The following is a 14,633-nucleotide window of genomic DNA, read 5'->3' as shown; positions in this document are numbered from 1 at the left end:
AATGTAATTTTCCCCCTTTTTTGGCACTAGAATTAGGACGAAAAGATTACAAAATGAAATGCATATGTCTTGTTATACAGTCCAATAACAGAGGAATATATCATCACATGTAATTTATATGATTATTATTGGTAAATTGACGTAAAAGTCAACCCCATTTCAGGATTTTATGCAGTGAAAACCTTACTACAACACTAGAGGGAGCCATAACTTATCATGATGATATTAGTGTGGTACGGTATATCATGACACAGCTCCTGTAGGACTTTTGCGCCGATTTTTTTTTCTTTCTTTTTTTTCATTTTGGATTCGCTTGGGTCCAATCTATCAGGAAGTGATAGGGTTCAAAATTTCCCCACCCTCGCCCACTGCCTGAAGGGGGGGGGGGGGTCACGTATACCAAGCCACCAAGACCCTCTAAAATCAGGAGTATTAGCAATTTTGCGCCCGGTTAAAAATGAATTGTTTTATGGTATTTTATCATCCCTAGACAGCTAGAATGCTTATATATGAAGACTTCCAGTTAGACGAGCATCCTACCAACCATATCCCCTACCCCCCCCCCCCCCCCAACTGACTGGCATACAACTTTCACCATTCGACCAATCGTTCTACAGTACAATTTACGATTAAAGAACTTTTATTTGAATTGTCAATTATATACTTCTCGGCAAATTTCCAATTACTGATAGACAGAAAGAAACACATAAAGTATATATTTATAGCCCCCCCCCCCCACACACACACACACACACACATGCACATAATCATTATTGAAATAATATGTGATGTTTTATTAATTGACCTTTGGAGATTTTCCTAACTTACAAACCTGCATTGTGCCTCAATTTCTAAGGTAGGGCCTATAGACCATTCAATGTACGACCAAAATACCCTTACTCGGAAAAATTGCAGCAAATTGTTTTCCACAGTTTTTAGTACTAATTGACCTTAGGAATAATGTACTAAAAATATACCAAAATCCGCATCAGGGAAAGTGGTTATTTTCAAGATAGTATCCAAGATGGCCATCATTCACTTAAAATTAATGAATACGACTCATTCATTACCCACCCGAGAATCCTAATTGGTTTCATACTCCATTGTCTAGGAGTTAAAATAATTTGTTGACACGGGATAGAGTGAATATAAGGAACCCAGGATACCTGGCAAATCCAAGATGGCATGAAAAATGGCTGCCGTGTGCTAAAAATCCACAATTTGGTTTCCAGTCAATGATTTTAAGGGTGAAGTAGTAAATTGGAAAAAGTTACTAGGACAGTGAGTGGTCTGGTGGGTCCAAAAATCCATGATGGCTTCAAAAATTTATTCTGAAATAGCTGCTAAACTTAAAGCAGACATAGCTGATTTCATATCGTCCAGGGAAATGTGATTTCGATGTTTAATTTTAAACCACTGGTTTGAGTCAATTAATATATAAGGATAAGTTACAAGGACAGTCAGTGGTCTGGTAGGTCCATAAATCATAGATGAATTCCAAAAATTGATCTTAAAATGGCTGCTGAGACTTAAAGCGGACATAGTCCATTTCATATCGGCCTGGGAGATATCATTTTGGTGTCTAAACCAATGGTTTCAAGGGTCAAATAAGACATTAGGACAAGTTAATAGGGGCAGTCAGTGGTCAAAAATGCAATATGGCCTCCAAAATGCATGGTCTAAATTGACTGTGGTCCTTAAAAGTAGACGCAGTTCATTATAAATGCACATTATGGATTTGATTTTGGTGTCTACACTAGACATGCTATAGAATTTAAAGGATCAAGTATTGTTTCAAGTTGAAAGAACAGTCGGATGTCAAGTTTGTCAAAAATCCAAGATTGCTTAAATGACTGCTGTTACTTTAAAAGTGGGTAAAACATACACCTGGGGATATTATTTTGGTGTCTACAATAGTATTTCAAGAGTTAAAAATACTTATCAAGGACTGGCTACAATGATTATACAGTTATCCATTTTGCCTTAAAATCCAAGTTGGCTTTAAAAATTGGTTCCCGAAATGACTATTGTTACTTAAAAGTGGATACATCATTCATACGATATCAACCTGCGAGAAATATCTTGGTGCCCACACTTTAAATATATGGGATAAGTTATCATATTGATTCATGAGTTTGTAATAGCACCCATTTGATTATTTTTTCAATCTACCATGGATTTTAGACAAAATGGAAAACCAAATATCCTTGTTATTTGTCGAATGTATTATCTGACCCTTTATACCACCATGTAGACACCAAAATTATTCCTTACAGATTAATATTGTATAAACTTTGACCATTATTAATGAGTTTTAGGAATCATTTTAGATGCAATTTTAAAAACTTTCTTGGATTTTTCGGCAAAATGGACAAGTGCATATCTTTGTAACCAGTCGAAAGTATCATTTTGATCATGAAACCATTGAGTGGACACCAAAATCATATGTCCTTGGTAAATTTTAAATGAACTATATCCATTTTTAAGTAACAGCAGTCACTTTAGACTCAGATTTCTTGAAGCCGTCTTGGATTTTTCGACATAGACAAATGACTGTCCTTGCTATAATATGATATAATCAATATATTTCCCTAGGGAAGCCACTTCAGTTCTAAGAACTGTTCTCCCAACGGGCCCTGCTATTATTATTACCCCTGCTTTAGATGGGCTGCTTAGGCGCTCAAGCATTCAAGGAATTTCTTCCTACCGGGTACCCATTTACCTCACCTGGGTTGAGTGCAGCACAATGTGGATAAGTTTCTTGCAGAAATTAAATTATGCCATGGCTGGGATTCGAACACACGACCCTTTCAAAATCAAAGGACTAATCCACTGGGCCACAACGCTCGAACGCTTGCAACTAATTTTCTGACTTTAAAAATCATGGTTTAGACATCACAACCATATCCTTGATGGATATTACATGTCCATGCATTTGTAAATAACAGTGGCTATTTTATACTTCATTGTTTAACATACTCGACCAACGACTCTCCTTGTAACTTATTCTAAAGTATTATTTGACCCACTTTTCCATGATAGACGCACAAATTCATATTCCCGGATATTGAACAAACTATATCGGTTTTTCAAGCAGCAACAGCAATTTCAAACTCCATTTTTGAAAGCCATCTTGGATTTTCAGCATATCGGACCACTGACTATCCCGGTTTGTTAAAAAATCCAAGATGGCTTCCAAAAATTAAATAAATAAAAAAGGAAACAGTATTCTTGTCCCAATTTATATCATTGAAACCATGGTCTAGACACCGATTCCATCTATCTCAAGTTGATATAAAATGCGCTATGTCCATTTAAAGTACCAACAGCCATTTCAAACTCCATTTTTGGAAGCCATCTTGGATTTCTGGGCACGAGACCACTTGCTGTCCTTGTAACTTTTCCCGATATACTTCTTCACCCTTAAAAACCTTTGAAATTAAGGCCACTTGAGTGGCCTTAAGTGGAAGCGCCGTGGTGTAGCGGTTCTGATTCTCGCCTTGGAATCAGAGTGTCGTGTGTTCGAATCCCACCATGGCCTAGCGTCCTTTGGCAAGGCGGCAATCCACACTTTGCCACTCTCACCCAGGTGCTAATTGAGTACCGGTAGGAAACAACCGTCATTGTGGTTGGTTTAGCAAGTTTGCGCCTAACAGGCTGCTTGGAATGCTTTGAATCCAGTGACCGGGTAATAATAATTGTGAACTTGCGCTTTGAACAGTCGTAGATTGATAAAGCGCTATATAAATGGCAATTATTATTATTATTGAGGGGAAAAAATGAATCCAGGATTTTTAGCCTAAGGCAACCATTTTGCGGGGGGGGGGGGGTTGAATCAAAACAAATTAGATGCCCATACTCTAATTTGGCATTGGTAATAATTGCTCTTGAAATGTGTCAGCTTTCAAAATACCGTATATTGATAAAATTACAGTGCCTAGAATTCGATTTTTTAAGGGAAGTGCTTATCATAAGTTATGGCGCCCTCTAGTGTTGTAGTAAGGTTTTCACTGCATAAAATACTGAAATGGGGCTGATTTTTACATCAATTGACCAAAATAATGATATAAATTATATGTGGTATATTGCTCTGTTATTGGATTGTATAACAAGACATATTCATTTCATTTTGTAATCCTTTTTCCTAATTCTAGTGCCAAAAAAAGGAAAAATAAAATTTTGGTGGTAATGTTTTACAATTTTGGGGCATTTTTCGTAATGTCCGCCCCCATATGGCAAAAGTGAAAAAATTGACATCACAACATCATCAAATATTCATTCCCATACACCTCAGACAACTTAAAAATAAAATTGGCGAATAAAAGTGAGAAATAAGGTTGAAAACAATGGATTATCCTACTGGGCTTTGTACAGGCCAATATGGCGCCAAAAAGGACCCCCACAAAGGGAAGGAGGGGTCTAAAAATTTGAACCCCATCGTTTTTGGTCTTAGGTGACCCTATTGAAGCCAAAACAACCAAAAAATCAATTTTGGCACGCAAGTCCTACGGGAGCTGTGTCAGTGACATACCGTACACACTATAATGAGGAGATATATAGAATATTTCATATTTAACATAATGAAATACAAAAGAAATTAGTGAGTGGGTGACGTCATCAGTCAGCTCATTTGCATACTGACCGGGAATGTTGTGTGAAATTAAGTGAAACTTTCTTATTTTTCATCCGAATTTCATGAATTTTTCAGTGCTATGCTTGTTGGATTTTTATCCTTTTATTCAAATCAACTTTTTATTGGAGTGGACATAGCAGGATGAAGAAATCGAAGTAGACGAAACAGAATGTTTTTCATAAAGCTGTTCATAATTTCTTACGCACTAACATTTAATGATGAATACAGTGCGTCCCAGAAAAAACGAAACCAAGATTTAGCGATGATTTATCATAACTTAATCATAAATACAATAGACAAATGACCTACCAATGTAAAGCTTAAAATCTCCTCTTTCATCTGATATTACTTAGATTATTCCTCATTCACGCATGAGTGAGCAAAACAATTTGAAGAAAGGATACCAAAAACTCATTTGGCGGGGGGTATCTGAGTTTTAAAAGGAAAATCACATGACTAAAAAGTTCAATATCTGCTCTTTTGTTTGATACCTTAATCACAGAAAATGGTAAAGAAATTATGATCCCTCGAAACAATGCTTGTATTTCCACAATTTCATTAAATAAACGTGTTTTCACCGGTTTCCCCACAGAAGCTATCGCACGGTAACATGGCTGATTGTAAACAAAACGGAGTGTCGATTGAGTTTGAATGCTAGCCTGTAAAACCTCTTCATTTTATGAAATTATTGAAATTCAAGCCTTATTTCAAATAACCAGAACTTTGTTTTTTCTTGACCATTTTCTGTAATTGAGGTATCAAAATAAAGAGCAGATATTGAACTTTTAAAAAATGTGGTTTTCTTTTTAAAACCCAGATACGACCCGCCAAGTGACTTTTTGGTATCCCCTTTTCAAATTGTTTTTGCTCACTTATGCGTGAATGAGAAATGATTAAAGTAATTTCAGATGAAAGAGGAGATTCTAAGCTTTAAAATGGTAGGTCATTTGTTTATTGTATTTGCGATTAAGTTATGATAAATCATCGATAAATCTCGGTTTGTTTCGTTTTTTGTGGGACGCACTGTATAATTTACCACAAGAAAGGATCACCAGTCGATCTTAAAGCGCCCTGCAATTTATTGACAAATCATTTGAATCGACACGAAATTTGCAAAAGGGAAAATTGGCTTGCATAATATAATACGTCCGTCATGAGCGCCCGTCGGACTAAAAAGACTTGAATCCCTTCTCCGTTCTGGGATTAGCCTTGATTTTCCCATGATGTTGTGATTTGTCAATGTAAGGTCGCTTTAAAGTCACTCTTAACTCACAAACTGCAAAATGAAACGGCCCCCATGTGACTAGAATAGCACACTGGTCAATGAAGTCTGTGATCAAAGGTATTTGTTGCATTTCTACTTTGAATGCATTTACACGTTGTAACACTACACGGCCAACTGTGAAATACCAGGCGCTAGTGGACGCATTGTTTTTTTTTTTTTTTTTTTTTTTTTGGGGGGGGGGGTTGTGGATCTAATGAAAAAACTAATTCAAAAAATATATGAATACTCAGAACATCAAAGTTGGTGCTTACCTCACTGAATATCAAACCATCATGTCACTTTTGTACCAATTAACGACCTTCTCTTCTGATCATGCGCAGAATCTCCTAATCATGCATAGTGGAACTACGAGATGTATCTCTCATCAGAACAGCAATTTGCCGGCTAGATTTATAATTTATTTTTTTACTCTTACTGATTGAACTCAATTAATTTCATCTTGTAAACATGGACATAATACCGTCTCCGAGTGAAAAGAAATGCAGGGAAAGGGTCAAATATATTAATTTCTGAATATATTAACATCATGCTGTCAAAATTTTTTAGTTTTTCTATTAAAAAGGTCGAATGTTTTCGTTTTTCCCCCTTCTTGCTCGCATCTTTATACAACTTTGGTTCCGTCAGCCAAGTTTGGCCACCTCAAAACTTGTGTCTTAATAAGCCACTGTAGTGTGCTCCTATATATGTGTTAACTTTCTATAGGACATTTCAGTCAAGCCTATTTAACCATTTGTGTCATTTGAAAATATTGGCAACATCCCAGCATGAGGGATTGAATCCTAAATAATAATATCTTATGGCTTTGAATGTTCCAGGCTTATCCCGACAACCCAAATCTGAAACCCGTTAGCCGTAACACAAAGCTTAGATCGTCGTAAAACGTAATTGATTGCATTGTTTCCACAGTTTACAACGCATCGTTAAGAAATTGGTAAGAATTCTAGGAGTTCACATTTCATACCCTTTTGAAATATCAAGTACATCGTCCACAAAAGGGCCCTTTAAACACATTTGGGGTACTACTTTAAATTCCACGAACTTACGTTCAGAATAAACCCTTTTTCCGCAAAAATAAAACAAAAATAAAGGATTGTTCATGCATAGACATGGTCAATTGGAAAGAGCCACCGTCGGATACAAAGAGCACATGTAATATTCAATTCAATTCAATTCAATTCATTTATTCAATTCCAATAAAACTTACACATATCATACAATTGCGTAAAAAGAAAACTTGAGCAGTGAAAATTTTTAAATATAATATTAAAATACGATATATAATATAAAAAGAACACATCATTATTGGAATAGGGCGGTCATAAAAAACCAAAAGGAATTGTCTGGATAACCACCCTTGATAACATAGTATAGAATTAGATTAAATCAATTTATAAATCATATTTAATAAAGAAAATTTATGAATAGGTAATGGGCATATAATTTTATAATGAAAACAAAGCAGAACACAACAAGATACAAAGACCGCACAAACCCAAAACAATAACAGGCAGTGCAGTAAAGACAGAATTTAAGTACTAGTGATTAAATATAATTTCAATTTTCTTTTGAAAGCATACATTGAGTTGAGAGACTTTATTGCAATGGGGAGATTATTCCACACGACTGGTGCATGATGTCTAAATGAAAATGATACATAATTTTTATTAACAGTCCACAAATGATATTTATTTTTATTTCTTGTGTTATAATCATGCACAGATGAATTTACAATAAGCATCGAAGATAATGATTCATGAAGTATATTGTGTTTATGTTTGAAAAGTAATATTGCACAGTGATATGAATTCAGTTGAAATACAGTAAGAATATTGAATTTGATAAATAATTCTTTTGAATGGGCTAATCTAGATGAGAATGTACATATGCGAATTATCTTTTTTTTGTAACATATATATTGGGTTCAATTTAGTTGGATATGTGTTAGCCCATACTACATTGCAATAAGATATATAGGGTAATATAAGAGTATTATACAGAGTAAAAAGAATATTTTGGGGTAAAAATATGCTGAGTTTGCGGATGATACCAACGTTTTTTGAAATTTTGTTTGTGATATCTAAAATGTGATTTTTCCATGAAAGTTTTTCATCAATTATGACACCTAGAAATTTTAAATGAGCTACACGTTTAATATTATGATTGTTCATTTTGATATGTAAAAAATCTGAAGTATTTTGAGAAGTATTATTGAGAGAGAAATATATATAATTTGATTTATCCATATTTAAAGATAGTTTATTAGAATGAAACCAGTCAGTTACGTTTTTTAGCTCAGTGTTTATAACATTATTTAAAGATAGTATTGAATCATCATCATATACATATATACATATTATACTACATGAGGTCATATATACATGTAGTTGAGCACTTTTCAGTAAAAGCAGTTTTATACAGTAATTATCTATTTATAAATATATACATGTATACTTATATTTTTATCAATGAACTTTATAATTTGTTCTAGTGGTAAATCAAGCAAGTCTTGATTATGTTTAGTAAGTCATTTTTATGAGAAAATTGATTTTGGCGTATTTCTAGCAATTTTTGTTTTAAAATGAATCGGTGAATAAAATAGGACCCTACAGTTGCACAATTTCACTTTACTTTTAGAAAGCAAAATAAACCGTCAATACCTTATTTATGGGGCACTCCAGGCAATATTCAAATGCTCATAACTTTCTCATTATTTGTCCGATTTTTCTCAAACTTTCTTTGCTCTTATTCTTTGATTTTTCTGTTTTGACACAAGCTTACTTGTTCCACAGGTTTCATTCCCTTTAATTTTTCTTCGACATGGTAGAGACTTGATCAAAGCTCAGGTCTCGGGCAAAAAGCAGCAAATATAATGTACGCTACGAAGCGCGTAGCGACGTGTGTTCTATAATAGAAGGGAACGGGAAATTATATATACAAAATATTTAATTTAAGATAAACAGTGCACAATAAACAGATTTATATTATTTAAATGACAATCATTATTTGGTATATTTTTAGTAATTTTTTATTGAAATTAATGAGTCATTTTTTGTTTTAATAAATATATACAATACTCAATCGCTGCAATCTTATAAAGTAAAACATACCGTTAATATATGGGCAATTCCATAAAATAATCAACCTTTTTGTACGTCCGACCCCCATTTTTCTCAAGTTTTACTTCGCTTCATAAACTGAGCAAGTCATGGTCATTTGAGAGCATTACAGACTTTCAAAAGAACCAGAAATCAGAGACAGAAAATGTCATGAAGGTCCCACATATAGGGGGTCGGATGTACATATTTTATGGAATTGCCCATATCTTATTAAAGTAAGCATAATAGTTGTACCTTGCAATTAAGGGGATTTATAATCGATTCAAAGAACGCACGGCCAAAGCGTAGCTCGTTTATATGTGTTAGTTCTTAACATAGATCCTACTGGAACCATGGTTCTAAACGATGATAAAAGTCATATCCAGTTATTTAATCGGCTAAGCCTACGCACGCACGGGAAAGCAAGGTACGTACAAAATTCATTTTAAATTGTTTAGAGCTGGAAGAATCAACGAGCGAGACTCATCGCGCGAACTTTGAATCGATTATCAAAGAATTTTATTACCGGATAAATCTACTACAGTATACGTACTTTAAAGGGATGCTCCGGGCTGAAAAATATGTATATCTAAATGAACAGAGTAAAATTCACACAGCAAAATGCTGAAAAATTCATCAAAATATGATGACAAATAGCGGAGTAATCGAATTTTAAAATTTAGCAATATATTGCGAAAACAATTATATACACGTCGTCGTGAATATTCATTAATGGGCTGATGATGTCACACCCCACATTTCTTTGTGTTGTGTTTTTGCATGAAATCATGTTTTTTTCTTTTTTTCATACATGTGTGAATGATATGTCTCCCTTATAATGCAAGAAGTTGCAGCTATGAATACCTAATGCACTTAATCATTTGTTATTCCAATATTTTTGGTTCTGAAGGAAAAATTTTGAATAAACCTAATTTCATATTTTAAAATACAAAAGAACTAATAGGGATAGGACATCAGTTCGCTCATTGAATATTCATGAAGACATGCCTAGAACTGTTTTGCCAAAACAATCCAGATCATTTAAATGCCATAACTTTAATTGTTATTTCTTGTCCAATTTTGAATAGATTTTCATTGTTTTGTTTGTCTTTTTTTTTTAATCTGTTCAAATCATATTATTTTTAGCCTGGAAAGCCCCTTTAAATAAGGCATTGACCATGTTTACGGTTTATTTTGCTTTCTAAAAGTAAAGTGAAATTGTGCAACTGTAGGGTTTAATTTATTCACCGATTCATTTTTAAAACAAAATTGCTAGAAATACGCCAAATTCAATTTTCTCATAAAAATGATTTACTAAACATAATCAATACTTGCTTGATTTACCACGAGAACATATTATAAAGTTCATTGATAAAAATATAAGTATACATGTATATATTTATAAATAGATAATTACTGTATTAAACTGCATTTACTGAAAAGTGCTCAACTACATGCATTTAGGACCTCATGTAGTATAATATACAAATATACAATGACACTCGAGGATCTGGCAAAAACTATTCGCATCGAAGGAACATCACATAGTACTATTCTCCCTCCCGAGGGCCATCGGCCCGAGGGAGAATAGTACTATGTGATGTTCCTGAGTGCGAATAGTTTTAGCCTGTTCCGAGAATGGGCCATTGTATATTTGTTTTATATCCCTTCCACTCATACCATTTTACAGCAAAACGATTTTTTGTATTATATCCCTTACTTAAGATTGTTGTATTGAGAGTGTGCACAAGGGGAAAAAGAATAGTTTTACTACGAAAAACGTTTGCCATGAAAGAGTTCATTTTCCTTGCTGACGTCACGCATAGTCCATTTTTCCCTAGGGAAAAAGTGAACTATACGTTTTTTTGACCCCCCCCCCCCCCCCCCTACCTCGCGATTCGAGAGCTGTGCGGCGCGATGCGAGCAGAGCGCTGCTCAGCCAGACGGTACTCTCCACTGCATGCCACGGGAAACTTTCGGCGAGCTGCACTAACCAGGTGCCGGGCCAGGTTCGCTCGCTGAACAGATGATCAATATACGGCAAGACCTTTTCTCAACTTCTCAACGATTGTTCTATATCGACCTATTAAAAATCGTTTCGCTGTAAAATGGTATGAGTGGAAGGGATATAAAACAAATATACAATGACCCATTCTCGGAACAGGCTAAAACTATTCGCACTCAGGAACATCACATAGTACTATTCTCCCTCGGGCCGATGGCCCTCGGGAGGGAGAATAGTACTATGTGATGTTCCTTCGATGCGAATAGTTTTAGCCAGATCCTCGAGTGTCATTGTATATTTGTATTATGTATATAAAGGGGTATATATATGTATATTACATGTGCTCTTTGTACCCGACGGTGGCTCTTTTCCCATTGACCATGTCTATGCATGAGCGTTCCTTTATTTTCATTTTTTTTTTGCGAAAAAAGGGTTTATTCTGAACGTAAGTTGTCGGATCTGACACCTTTCCCTGAATTCGATCAGTTGAAAAAACTATGACATTATCTTTATTATTATTATTATTATTATTATTAAATATTATTATTATTATCATTATTATCATTATTATCATTATTATTATTATTATTATTATTAGATATTATTATTATAATCATTATTTTTATTATTGTTATTATCATTATTATTATCATTATTGTTATTGTTATCACTATGGGAACTGTCAGAGAAAACTGGACTTTTCGGATAAAACGTCTGACTTGTCCTTTCATGAAACGGTCCCCTTTTGTCTTTTACCAAAGTCATTCTTACACATATGAAATGAAAATAAGAATTGTTCATAACGTGTCAAACTCCATCACTACGAATTAAATGAAGAAAAAAAAGTTGTCTTATTTTCAAACTTAAACAAAATGTTCGTGTATACACTGTAAAAAATGATGTGCTAATTTAGCACTTACAGTGCTTGTATAGTGATTGTATAGAGACTTGCTTATGATTAATTAATTAAATTGCGTGATGCCAACGACCGGGTACATGTTTCTAGTATGTAAAGGTCAAGTCCACCCCAGGAAAATGCTGACTTGAATAAAAAGAGAACAAATCAAACTAACATAGTACTGAAAATTTATTTCATCAAAATCGGATGTATAATAAGAAAGTTATGACATTCTTAAAGTTTCGCTTATTTTTCACAAAACAGTGATATGCACAACTAGGTGAGTCAGTCGATGATGTCCATCACTCACTATTTCTTTTGTTTTTTATTGTTTGAATTATACAATATATCATTTTTAATAGATTTGACAATATAAGGACCAACTTAACTTAACCATATAGTATTAAACAATGCTAATTCCACATGTTCAGGGAGGAATTAATCGTTGTATCACTTGACAATGAGGAGAAAATTAGAATATTTGATATAATAAAATACAAAAGACATAGTGAGTGGATGACGTCATAGTATCCTCATTTGAATACCAGCCAGGATGTGCATATAACTGTTTTGTGAAATTAAGCGAAACTTTGAAATGTCATAACTTTTTTATTTTACATCCGATTTTGATGAAATTTTCAGTGTTATGCCTGTTGGATTTTTCTCTTTTTATTCAAATCAACTTTTTCTTGGGGTGGACCTGTCCTTTAATGGGTAATCTGATTAAAGGAGACACGGTTGTACGCTGAGTACGAATGATCTGGGGCCCGTCTTACAAAGAGTTACGATTGATCCAATCAATCATAACTCTATGGAAATCCACCAGGGTAATATTTTTTTCTACAGGATCTTTGCACAATGTCTTTTGTAAACAAAGAGAAGCACAGTGAATTTTCAAGACAACGATGAATGCATGAATATACATCATAGCTAGAAAATATTTTGAACAAACGTGCATAATAGATGTTGACGTAGCTGGCCGTCCATAGTACTGTTGCGATTGATCGGATCAATCGTAACTCTTTGTAAGACGGGGCCCAGATCACCGCAGTGAGGCGTTATACCGCACGCAAATAGCATCTTCGTGAAACGACTCCGTGAAAAGTTTTTGGTTTTGCTTTCTTATTTATTTTCTACCTCACTCAATCTTCTCTTTCTATTTTTTAGTCCTATCCCCCCCTTTTTTTCTCTCCATCTACAAGTCCACCCCAACAAAAAGTTTTTTATATGAATAAAAAAAGAAAAAATCAACCCAGGACCAAAATCCAATTGGAACCAGTTGGATTTTGGTTTCAACTGGTTTCAATTTTTTTCAAGATTCTGATCGATCGCGGATCTTTGAATCGATTATTAACACGCAATTATCTATCATCATATTCTACAGTTAATGATTTATTTTACTTTGAAAAAGTATAGTGGATCTCTATAATATTTAAGAAAAAATTAAATAAATGTGTTTTTTTACCAAACTGTTGAAAAAAATGGCAAATTTTATTAATTTTATTAAAACGAAATAATCTAAATTATTCTCACTTTCTTTTAAAAATATAATTTTTAATATAAATATTTTTATTCATTAATCTCGTTGTGATACGCGTAGTCGTCAGCTGATCAACGCACCTTGTGTGCGTATACTCTTTTTGTCCAAGACTTGAATTATGTCCAAGTCTTTATTTAAATCAAAAGCAGTGATACCATGGTCAAGGGACTTCCATTCTTCCCGGATTGCAGGAATTCCGGGGGTCTCACAGGCCTAATTCATTCCCCATAGACTCGTGTGTTAAATTGGCACTTTAAAAAATTCATAAAAAATAAGGATGAAATTCGGGGGTCGAATGTTTACTACCAGTGGATAGGATATATATCTGGCAATCCATATCTGACCAGAAAAGGGTCCCTCGACCGGCTCATTTTAAAAATAAATTGGCGTGTTCGAAGACACCGTCGGGGGGAGCAGATTCATCACCTCAAACAGCAAAATAGCCCTAATCCTTCCGCCAGTCAAAATATAGTCCAAAATTTGTGATATTTCTTCCCAATTTGGGAAAAGGAAGTTCAGTAATTACCAAAAATAGAATCAGTGTTAGATGGACAATCAAATGCATACAATTTGTCAATCAGCCATATCAAAATAAAAAAAATAGCAATGGGTTGGCTCGAATGAATACCGCTTGCTTTCCCAATGTTAATAGGCCCGTGTAGCCCGGGGGAAGTCTGGCTACTTTCCAGGAATCATTCTAGGAATTTTTCCGGGAAGGTATCATTTACGGGAATTATATTATTTTCTGAATATGAAAGTCTTTCACAAGATTATTGGATCTTTGTTGATCAAAATGTCATAACAAGTTTTGATAAACTTTGACCGATACCAGGATTTTCCAAAAGGGGGGGTCAAATTTTTCGGAGGAAATTTTTGACAAGCCAAAAAATAAAAAAAGGTTTTCAACCACAAATTAAGGATATTTCCCACCAGAAAAAAATTGACAAGCCAAAAAAAAAAAAGGTTTTCAACCACAAATTTAGGGTATTTCGCACCAGATAAAATTGACAAGCCAAAAAAAAAAAAGTTTTTTAACCACAAATTTAGGGTATTTCGTGCCCGAAAAAAATTGACAAGCAAAAAAAAGATAATAATTTTGCTTCTCAAAAGGGGGGGGGGGGGGAAAGCGTGCCACCCCCCCCCCCCCCCCCCTGGATCCGCGCCTGCCCGATACGTC

The sequence above is a fragment of the Lytechinus pictus genome, chromosome 6 (assembly GCF_037042905.1).
Source record: "Lytechinus pictus isolate F3 Inbred chromosome 6, Lp3.0, whole genome shotgun sequence".
Classification (NCBI taxonomy): domain Eukaryota; kingdom Metazoa; phylum Echinodermata; class Echinoidea; order Temnopleuroida; family Toxopneustidae; genus Lytechinus; species Lytechinus pictus.
This window is presented reverse-complemented; position numbering follows the sequence as displayed.